This window comes from Dendropsophus ebraccatus, chromosome 12, assembly GCF_027789765.1.
Source record: "Dendropsophus ebraccatus isolate aDenEbr1 chromosome 12, aDenEbr1.pat, whole genome shotgun sequence".
Classification (NCBI taxonomy): Eukaryota; Metazoa; Chordata; class Amphibia; order Anura; family Hylidae; genus Dendropsophus; species Dendropsophus ebraccatus.
This window is the reverse complement of record NC_091465.1, coordinates 64,244,934-64,255,544: the sequence shown is the minus strand read 5'-3', so window position 1 is coordinate 64,255,544 and position 10,611 is coordinate 64,244,934. Positions and strand designations below refer to the sequence as shown.

The 10,611-nt window shown below is 45.3% G+C and overlaps 1 pseudogene; it reads right to left on the bottom strand.

Annotated features, from left to right (window-relative positions):
- Positions 1-2,631: 2,631 nt before the first annotated feature.
- LOC138768730 (uncharacterized) lies at positions 2,632-3,276 on the bottom strand (annotated as a pseudogene).
- Positions 3,277-10,611: the final 7,335 nt, after the last annotated feature.

Here is a 10,611-nt window from a genome sequence, read left to right as displayed (position 1 = left end):
CTATTTTTCATAATGAAAAAATTTCCCATACTACATAGTATAGTTTGTATGTATCCAACCCACCCACCCACACACATTTTGGTAAAAGGAAAATATTTGAAAAACATATACGTCTGGGAATACACACATGAAATGTCCCCTAGTATTATGTAATGTTTGAATCAAAAGCGGTTGAAAAGACAGAAAGGATATGTTCACACAATGTGGTAAATGAGGTTATATGCGGTATTGTTTACTCTCACTTGCAAACACAAAGCAACAAACAACGGATGTAGGGGAGCAAATAAAAAAAAACATTAGCAAGCTACTGGTGCAAAAAAATTCAATCTCAACATTGTGTGAGCACAGCACTCCCAGTTGATTTGATACAGTCAGAACCACATACGGGATAACATACAGTGTTTGTGAGATCAGGTGCAAATAGGCAGAAATGATTGAAATCAGCAATGGATAGAGGGGAAGATATTTGTTAAAAAAAAAAAAAACTCCCACTAAAATTAAGATATTAAAAAAAAAAACATTACGGCTATGTTCACACAACATAAAACTATGGCCATTGTTGCCAATGGCAACAACGGCCGTAGTTTTTTCGGGGTGGAACAATGCCTTAATTTCAATGGGATCCCGGCCGGAGCGTATACACATCGTATACGCTCCGTCCGGGATCCCGTGCGGTGCCGCAAATAACTGACATGTCAGTTATCTGCGGCCGCAATTCAATGAATTGCGGCCGTAGGAAACCCTGTTAGTTCACACAGTGAAGCGAGCGGCTCCGGCCGCTTGCTTCAGTGTGTGCTATGGGAAGCGCTGATGCGCCTGCATCAGAACCCTTCGGCCGGAAAGATTATCAGGCCGGTACTTAAGTACCGTCCGGGATGATCCGGGCGGCCGGGGTCGCGAAATGGCCGGTCTCTTACTGTGTGTGAACATAGCCTGAGGGTACAAACACACACAGCGTATACGCAGCAGATTTGATGCCGTGTTCAGTTATTTAGATCTAATCTGCTGCGTATCGCAGCAGTAAATACGCAGCGTATATGCCGTGTGTGTTTGTACCCTAAGGGTGCGTTCACACATTACGGATCCCAAGCGGCTTACACCCTGCAAATTTTAAGCAAACATAGCAGAGTATCCATTGCCAGTCCAAACTAATTAGCACACACTCGCTGCAGGAGTAACATCCAGCTGTGAGTATGTTATTTAACCCCTGGTGCCCGCCACAGAGAGCATACATTACCTGCTCTGGTGACGCCGATGCATGTCAGGCTTCCCGCCTCCGGTCCCGCTTAGGCAATCATTGCACGGCAGCACTGATTGGCTCAGCAGGACTGAAGCTGGGAGCCAGACATGAAGCAGGTAATGTCTGTGGTGAGTCTGCGGGCGATGTTAATCCCGCTGCGAGTATGAATGACAATGGATCTGCATCGATTTTTGCTGTGAAAGGCACGCGGTAAATCTGCTGATCCATAACGTCACACCAAACCATAATACAGTAAGTAACGCACATTGCAAATAGTAGCATTATACTAACATAATCAGTCGATCACGTCCGCCATCTTGGGTCGACGTCGTCATCTTTATGAGGCAGAACGGGCCGCTACAGCCCTCCCTGATGGCGGCTCCCCTCCCGAGCCTAAAAAGCTACTTGGGCGTGATTAGCTAAGCAGATGTATGCACAGCCAATCGCAGCAGAGACAAGGATGATGCACAAGAGTGGGGCAGCCATGAGGGAGGGGTGCTGCAGTCCGTGCACCCTCCTGAAGATAAAGTTTTGCAACAAAGATGGTGGCCGTGTTCGCAGAAGATTGTGGGAGTATAATGTGGAAAAGGTCGTTCGTGGCAGAAAAAATTTTAAAATTGCAAATTATGGACATTACACATATTCCACAATAATGTTAAAATGAGAAAGTGGATTTAATCGAAAACAATTATGTAACACCGCCTAAGCCATTCACCTACTGAGATATGTTAAGGCAACCTCGCCACCAGCACTCACCTTTTTTTGCCCGGCGTAAATCTCTTCCTCAGCTTCTCGGGCTCAGGTCGGACCATTTCTTCCGAATCTAGTCCTTACTGCGGCGAATACCAAATTTGCGATGCAAAGATCAAATAATGCGCCTAATAAATTGCTGCTTTTTGTGGATTAGTATGTTTGTAGGATGCGCGTATCATGTCGTAGTCGTTTTGATCCATCATATTGACCAGATGATTGACCTCATTGTGCCCCAGAGGTGAGTCACGTCTGCGCTCCTCAGAAGTCATCTTCTCAATGGTGGATGGAAGGCCAACCCCTTCTTATTAGTTCTGTACGTAAAAACGTTTGAAACCACGCTCCCACGGTGTGTCCATAGGCTCCTATTACGTGGCTTTCGGAGAATTATGTATATCTTGACAAAAAACAACTTCCGCCTTCTCTACCGGATGTTAGATATAGTGACGCAGTGAAAATTAACACGAATAATCTCTTCGCTCTAACGAAAAATATAATAGAAGCGAACGAAAATGCGAAATTAAAATAAAATAAAAAAAATCACAGCACAGCCCTTTGCCAGGGAACAGATCCAACACCATTAAAATATGTAGAATAGTGTTTCCGACATGAAACAGCTTCAGCAGGAGGGCCCCCACGGTTCACAAGACGCTGAAGCGACAGCATTGCCTCCACACCACTATGTCACTCCCCAGGGGTGACATCACGTTCTCTGAGTCAGTTAACGATGGAGGACTGTAAGCTGAGGAATCATTGTGTCGCAAAAAATTGTGCAGCACACCACGGGCAAGCGCAACATGATCTATCTTCCAAGGCAAAAGATTAATTGCAGAATGGAACACACAAAATCTATTAGACATAATTCCAAAAGTGTTCTCTACCACTCTTCTGGCCCTAGACAAACGGTAGTTAAATATTTTGCGCTCATCTGTCAACAAATGCTTGGGATAGGGCTGCAGCAAATGTTGGGACAAGGGAAAAACCTCATCGGCTACAAACACAATTTAAATTGGCTACTGTCTGACTATTATCAGGCAAACGCAGGCCACCAGTCTTGAGCAAATGGGCAAACCTTGTACGATCAAAAACCTCTCCATTAGAAACTCGACCGTTACGCCAAACATCCACCATTAAAAACTCATAATTTGCTGACACAAAAGCCATTAAAATTATACAGAAATATCCTTTATAATTATAAAAAAAGAACTACTTCTGGCAGACTGCATGATCCTCACAAGTTTCTCATCCAAAGCTCCACCACAATTGGGAAAATTCCACTTCACCATAAATTCATTTGCAATATGTTGCCAATCTTCGGGTGAGTGTGTAAACTACAATGGGGTAAAGGGACAAATAAAACAAAAAAATGAAATAGTATTTAAAACATTTCACTATTCTCAACAACTATGGTAAAAAAAATACCATTAAAGGGGTTATCCAGCGCTAAAAAAACATGGCCACTTTCTTCCAGAGACAGACCCACTCCTGTCTCCAGCTTGGGCGGGGTTTTGCTGCTCAGTTCCATTGAAGTGAATGGAGCTTAATTGCAAACAGCACCTGAACTGGAGACAAGAGTCGTGCTGTCTCTGAAAGAAAGTGGCCATGTTTTTGTAGCACTGGAGAACCCCTTTAAGTAGTCTTTCTGAAGAGCAGAGACAATTGCTTCACAGGTCTCAGGGATTATATCACAAAGGGCAGACACAGAAATGGCAGTGGTAAACTTTAAATCCTGTGGAGACCTTCCCGTTGCCAAATAGCGTAAAGTTGCAGTTAATCTTTGCTCTGCAGATATGGAATCGCGCATTACTGTACTTTTTCTGAAAATCAATGGCTTCACCGCAGACAACAAATAAACAAAAGTTTCTTCCGACATTCTCAGGTAATTGCAAAAATCATCCAGCCAATTCCCTCGAATTTCCGATATTAAGCCCACATGGGAAAAAGTCTCCTGTTGCTGGAGCCAGCCTTTACTCCAAAGCCTACTTTTCACCTTGGGCTCAGATTCCTCCTCCATCTCAACTACATACTACAACATTTCAAATGCTAAACGCCTTCTCTGCTGAAGAGTCATGATGAACACACTCACCTCTGCACAACACAGAATAAGCACAGTGAACAGCAGATTCTAGGGGGTAGGTGGACCCAGAAGGTTACCACACCTTAAGGGTACGTTCACACGTACCGGATCCGCAGCGAATTTGACGCTGCGAGTTAGCAGCGAAATCCGCTGCGGATCCAGTACTGTGAATTTGAATGGGTCCCATACACGTAGCGGATCCGCTGCGTGTATGGGACCAGGCCCCTTTAACCCCCGCGCCGCTGCCCGAAAGCCTGCCCGTCCACAGCCCTCACCCCCGAGCATACATTACCAGCTTGGTGCCGCACCTTGATTCAGGCTCCCGGCTCCCCTCGCTCCTCTTCAGCCAATCAGGGCTGCCGTGCACTGATTGGCTGAAGAGGAGTAAAGGGAGCCGGGAGCTTCACACAGCCGCAGCACCAAGCAGGTAATGTATGCTCGGGGCGGCCGGCGGTGTGGGCGGACAGGGACAGGGGCCGGGGCTGCGGGCGGCAGGCTTTCTGCCACTGGTGCGGGGGTTAAAGGGGCAGGGTCCTGTAATCTGTGCAACTAACCTGTCTCTCTATGAAGGTCCATTTACACAGAAAGATTATCTGACAGATTATCTGCCAAAGATTTGAAGCCAAAGCCTGGAACGGATTTGAAAAGAGGAGAAATATCCTGCTTTCATTTATGACCTGATCTGTTTATAGTCTGTTTCTGGCTTTGGCTTCAAATCTTTGGCAGATAATCTGTCAGATAATCTTTTTGTGTAAATGGATATTGTTGTGCAAACATTACTGTATAAAGGGGAAGCTTTGAGGATGGCCTATATGTCTTTCCAAACCACACCTTCCAAAGCTACTAGACAGAATTGGCGACTGGCCAAGTCTGCATATAAGCCTTGGGTGGAAAAACGTGAAAAATTCTTCTTATCACGGCAGGAAGCACGCCTGTTTCTCTTTGGCAACAAGTCGGTCAAGCTATTGGCCAACTTGGTCAAAGGGAAGCAGCCTATCACAAATATAGCCCAAATGCGTGACTTTACCGGTTCCCTAGCCTCACACCCTGCCCGGATAAATAACATCTTGCGAGACTTTTATGCCCAATTATATTCTAAAAGAGAAACAGAAAAACCTGCTGAGTTGTTCCCCTGGGCTATGGCGAAGCTCCCTCGATTTTCTTTGGAGGATAGGGACCTGCTTAATTCTCATTTTACGTAAAGGGAAATTAAGGGTGCCATTAAGAAGCTGCCGAACGGTAAGGGCAGTTTATGAGTTTATGGATTCCCTAAATGAAACAAATTGTTCCTTTTATCTCTGGTCCTTCTAATTGATCAAATGCTTCCTATGAAGAGAGTAGAATGTCGCAAGAAAACAGTTGTAAATATCTTGTACAGCTCTGACTCAAACAATATGTCAACAGATCAAACAGTAGGTCAGTCACTTACCAGGCCAGTCATTCAGCAATCACAATCCTATCATATGCCTCAAACCTGGTGAATTGATTGATGTTTTGGCACCAATCATGTTTGATGTGTGATTTTCTTTTTTAACACAATTGGAGTGCCATGGAAGTACCTTTGCATCTAGATAGATAGACACTGTAGGAGATAGATAGATAGATAGATAGATAGATAGGTAGATAGATAGATAGATAGATAGAAGATAATCCACAGCACTCAGCAGATACGGTGAAAAAATTGTGGGTTTATTCCATGTACAAAAGGTGATCCACGTCAATCAATTTCAAAAGCAAAGTGCAGCATACGTGAATTCGGTCTCCAGCTGCTGGCACCCTGAACATCAACTTTTAACAGAGTGCACTCCATTGTGGAAGATAGATAGATAGATAGATAGCAAAAAATGTATACAACAGCACAAACAAAAATAAAATGAGGGGGGTGCCCGTCTCACCACTCCGGCCCAGGGGTGGCAGTAAATCCAACAAAGAACGAAGAGACAGCACATTCAGGATAAAGATGAGTGGTTTTAATGACACACCAGTTTCAGCTATATTAGCCTTTTTTAAAGCAGTGAGCACTGGTTTGTCATTAAAACCACTCATCTTTATCCTGGATGTGCTGTCTCTTCGTTCTTTGTTAGATAGATAGATAAATACGATGCAGGTGCCAACGAATTAAATCTTGACCACAGATGAACGTAGATACCAAATGAATATGATGCGGCACATCAACTTCTTCGATGCAAAAAGAGAGCTTATTCCATAAAAAATGCGCTGTTTCGGCGAATCAATCGCCATTTTCAAGCGTGACCCCACGTACAATTCATCCCTCTTAAATACAAGTGCAATTAATTAGGTACAAAGCATGATAGGTGCAAGTAAGTGTCCATCTATTCCTAGAGGCGTGTTTGTCCAAATCTCAGACCGCCTCTAGTTTCCAATGTAGTCAAAGTGGTAAGGGAGTATATACTCCTACAAGTCCCTTGTAAAATGTCCATAAACAAAGTCCATTCCAAGTGTCCATGTGACTAGAGTGAAGATAAAAACTCGCATTGAAATATGACGATCATTAAATACCCTGGACGGCTTCACTCACTCCAGTTTGTCTCGGAGAAACCAAACTCTACTGCGCATATGTGGATTAAAGAATAATCTACTGTGATAGGCTGCTATAGCGATCGCAGCCCTCCATTGAGCTTAGGTAATGTAGCTCATTCATAAAAATTCTTTTATACTCCGGAGTGGCAGGTGCTGATACATTCTGATGTAGGACACAGGCCGATCCTTCCCCTTTCGAGTTAGTGATCCACCCACAAAAGCAGATTCATGCAGGAAACCTGTACAGAAAACCGCACTGGTCTGCACATCGCTCCAAGCTCCTACACCAACATGCACCTCTCTAGGCTCGAAATTGTATAATGCGTCTGCCATTCCTTAAGCAATAGAAAATGTATCTTCTCCACGCGCAGAATCGAGTGTTGGTTTTCCATTAACAGGTGAGTATTCCATCCGCGTTTACAGACATCACGATTTTTATATAATATAATATTTATGTTTATAAAATAAGGAAAATAATTTTTTAAATCCATTATGGAAATGAAAAATAAATGTTAAGAGAGTTAAACGTGTATGTCATACAATAAAGTGGTCACATTGCGAGAAAAACCGGAAGGAGCCAAGGCAGACTCACCTAAACATACCAGTCTTCACCTTATATTCTACGTTTAACCCGTTTGGTCCTAAGGCCCCCAGTTCATATATCCATTCCAGTTCCTTTTTCCACAACTGCATCTGTCTATTACCTCCCCTTTTGGGTGGAGTAATCCTATCCAAAATCATAAACCACAGGTCCCTCTCTGTATGGCCTGCATCTGCAAAATGTTTAGCTACAGGTAAATCCATCTTCCATTGACTAATGCTTGACTTTGGTATTGTAGAGTCTGGTTCCAGAAAACCACACCCCACAATGCCAACCCAGCCCCCTCCCCGTTTGCCAAAAAACACAGAGACTTGTTTTGGCTAAATATGGCCACAGCAGCCAATGTTTATTTATTTCAAAACATACAAACAATTTACGTAAGTTTATTGCAACTAACCCAGATAACTTTATTATAAAACTAGCACAGGTTACCATAGCCCCGGAGGAGGTCCTTGTAGTTACCAATAAGTCTGACACCCACTTCTAATTATTATTAATTCCTGCTGTTATTTGCCTCCAGCCGCCCAGAGGCACAGGGCCACGTATGGCTACCGATACCAACTCCTGCTCTCTGGTGCTACACCTAAGAGAGCCCCTTAATGTGCCAGACCTCCAAAATGCTTTAATCATTATTGAGGAGGAGGGTCATACTCCACGATGATCCCCCCATCCCCCCACCAATTTGACCTCCAACTACCAGGAGCTCCCCCACCACGGCTGCCATGACATCCTACACACCCAATCCACCTAAGCACCCCCCCACACCCCAGCCGCTGTGACCTCAAGCAACCCAAACTTCCTGAAAAAAATAGGGAGGGAGGGACTGCACAACGGTCTCCCGCCGAATGTTCTCCCGCTCATCCCCCATCCCTTAATATGCCCTCCGTTGTTAGCCCGCCCAGACCCACGTGCAGGTCCCACCTCCAAACCCCAGTCATGCGGGCCTGCACATAGGCCTGCGGCCACGCTCCAACCCTCCTTGACTTTGGTATTGTAGAGTCTGGTCCCAGAAAACCACACCCCACAATGCCAACCCACCCCTGACACCCCCCCCCCTTTTTCCACTGCCCGTACCCCCCACCCCTTTCCCAAAAAACACCGAGACTTGTTTTGGCTAAATATGGCCACAGCAGCCAATGTTTATTTATTTCAAAACATACAAACAATTTACGTAAGTTTATTGCAACTAACAAAGATAACTTTATTATAAAACTAGCACAGGTTACCATAGCCGCGGAGGAGGTCCTCATAGTTACCAATAAGTCTGACGCCCACTTCTAATTATTATTAATTCCTGTTGTTATTTGCCTCCAGACGCCCAGCCCGACTCAGAGGCACCAGGCCACGTATGGCTACCGATACCAACTCCTGCTCTCTGGTGCTACACCTAAGAGAGCCCCGTAATGCGCCAGACCTACAAAATGCTTTAATCATTATTAAGGAGGAGGGTCATACCCCACGATGATCCCCCCCATCCCCCCACCAATTTGACCTCCAACTACCAGGAACTCCCCCGCCATTTACGAGTAGGCCTTGACTACCTCAAGCCTGCGAGTAACCCTCCAACCGTGACGCTCTTTCAATTCCATCCTGCAAGGCCAAAGCCCAGAGATCAATAGAAATCACAGATGCACCACCTCGTATGGGCGTGCAATAACCATGGTCCAAATACGTGTAAATTATATTTAATTTCCCAGAATCACGTATAAAATCTAACTTTTATTAGATATGCATTAAAAGTAAAAAATGTATTAAAACAAGTGTTCTACACATATGAAATAGGCACTTCACAACAGATCTAGGGTGTTGACCCTGTGATAGACTGGTATACTTAGGGATAGATTAGCCCAGATGTATAAAGATAAAACCAGACTTCAAGTATCTCTGTCTCAATCCAAGTCTCTACGCGTTTCACCCAGATATGTCCCTGGGATCATCAGGAGACCGTCACAAAACACAGTGGTTACTGTTTACAGATTATATAGAATTGTTGTGTTTAAATAAATAGAAAAATCTGATAAATATAGAAAAGGGTAGGAGACAAGTGGGGATATATAGTGTGTGTACTCTGTGTGTGCGTCGGGTGTTCACCCCGGCCCGGCCTCCAATAAGCACTTGGAGCGACAGGTCAGAATAACCCCAAGACACAGACAAACCACACAGTCAGGAGTACACTTTTATGGCTGCACTATTACACGTCAGAAACTGTATGTATGACCAATAGGGATAGCAATGACCCTCAGAGACAGTCCTTTAGGGTTCAGGTTAGATACCACTATCCTATAATGTCACAAGCCACATGCAAGTACTAGAGGAACATCCAATCCTGGAAGATGAAAAAAGTCTCATACAGCAGGTACAATCACAGAAACTGGCAAGTGCATGAATCATATATACTGACAGTGTTTGCCAAGACAGCCATCATGATAAAAAGTCACAGTGCAAGTATGGTGCACTCATCCCCACAGGGATTACTCACTACCCCCAACATGCCCAGGAAGCCCAGAGATCAATACCCACCGCGGTCAAATGAACCCCATCCCTCAACCACAATCCCTCCTGGCCACTCTTTAAGTCCACATGCAGCACGGCCACGCCCCCATTCCGCGTCACAAACCCGGAGATCGCCCTGTTAACTTTAATCCTGGCCTTGTTCAGTCTCTCGACTGACCTGGCAGTGCGCCAAGTCGCCCGCGGGACAATTTCTGACCACACAGTGATCGTCCGCGGGAACTCCGTCCACAGCCTGAACAGATCGTTCCTTATATCCCTAATCAGCTCCCGCATAGGGCGGACGCCTAAATAATTTCCACCCACATGGAGAACTAGTACCTCGGGGGATTGATCCAACCCTACAAAGCGATGCACCTCCAGCAAAACCCTGCTCCACACCAAGCCGCTAAAGCCTAGCCATCTGATGACCGCCACTTCCCAAGAAAAACCAAGTTGCCTCCCGTTTGGGCGGACGTCCGCTCGCCGAGCGCCCCGAACCACGTAGGAGTGCCCGAATATCCAAACTAAACATGGGGGTACATCTGGAAAATGAAAAGAAAACAGGGAAGACATAACGCACCACCTACCGACGACCACATAGCCCCCCCTCCCCCACCAATGCACACTCAATTCAAACGCAATGTGGGCGAACATAACTTTTATAACGATCGGACTCCCAACGCCCTATTCTTTTAACCATGTCCGCTCCCAGACCCCAGCTAGCAGCCTCTGTCGCCGCCCCTTTCCTAAAAGAGTGGGGAACAAAACAGGACGGATCCAACCCCAAGACCGACAAACAATGCCAAAAAATCACAGTGAACTGGTATCGGGACAGATACGTCCCAATCCGCACGGCACCAGAAGGGCGCAACGCTAAAAACAGCTCCATACACCAAACCGGGCAAACCT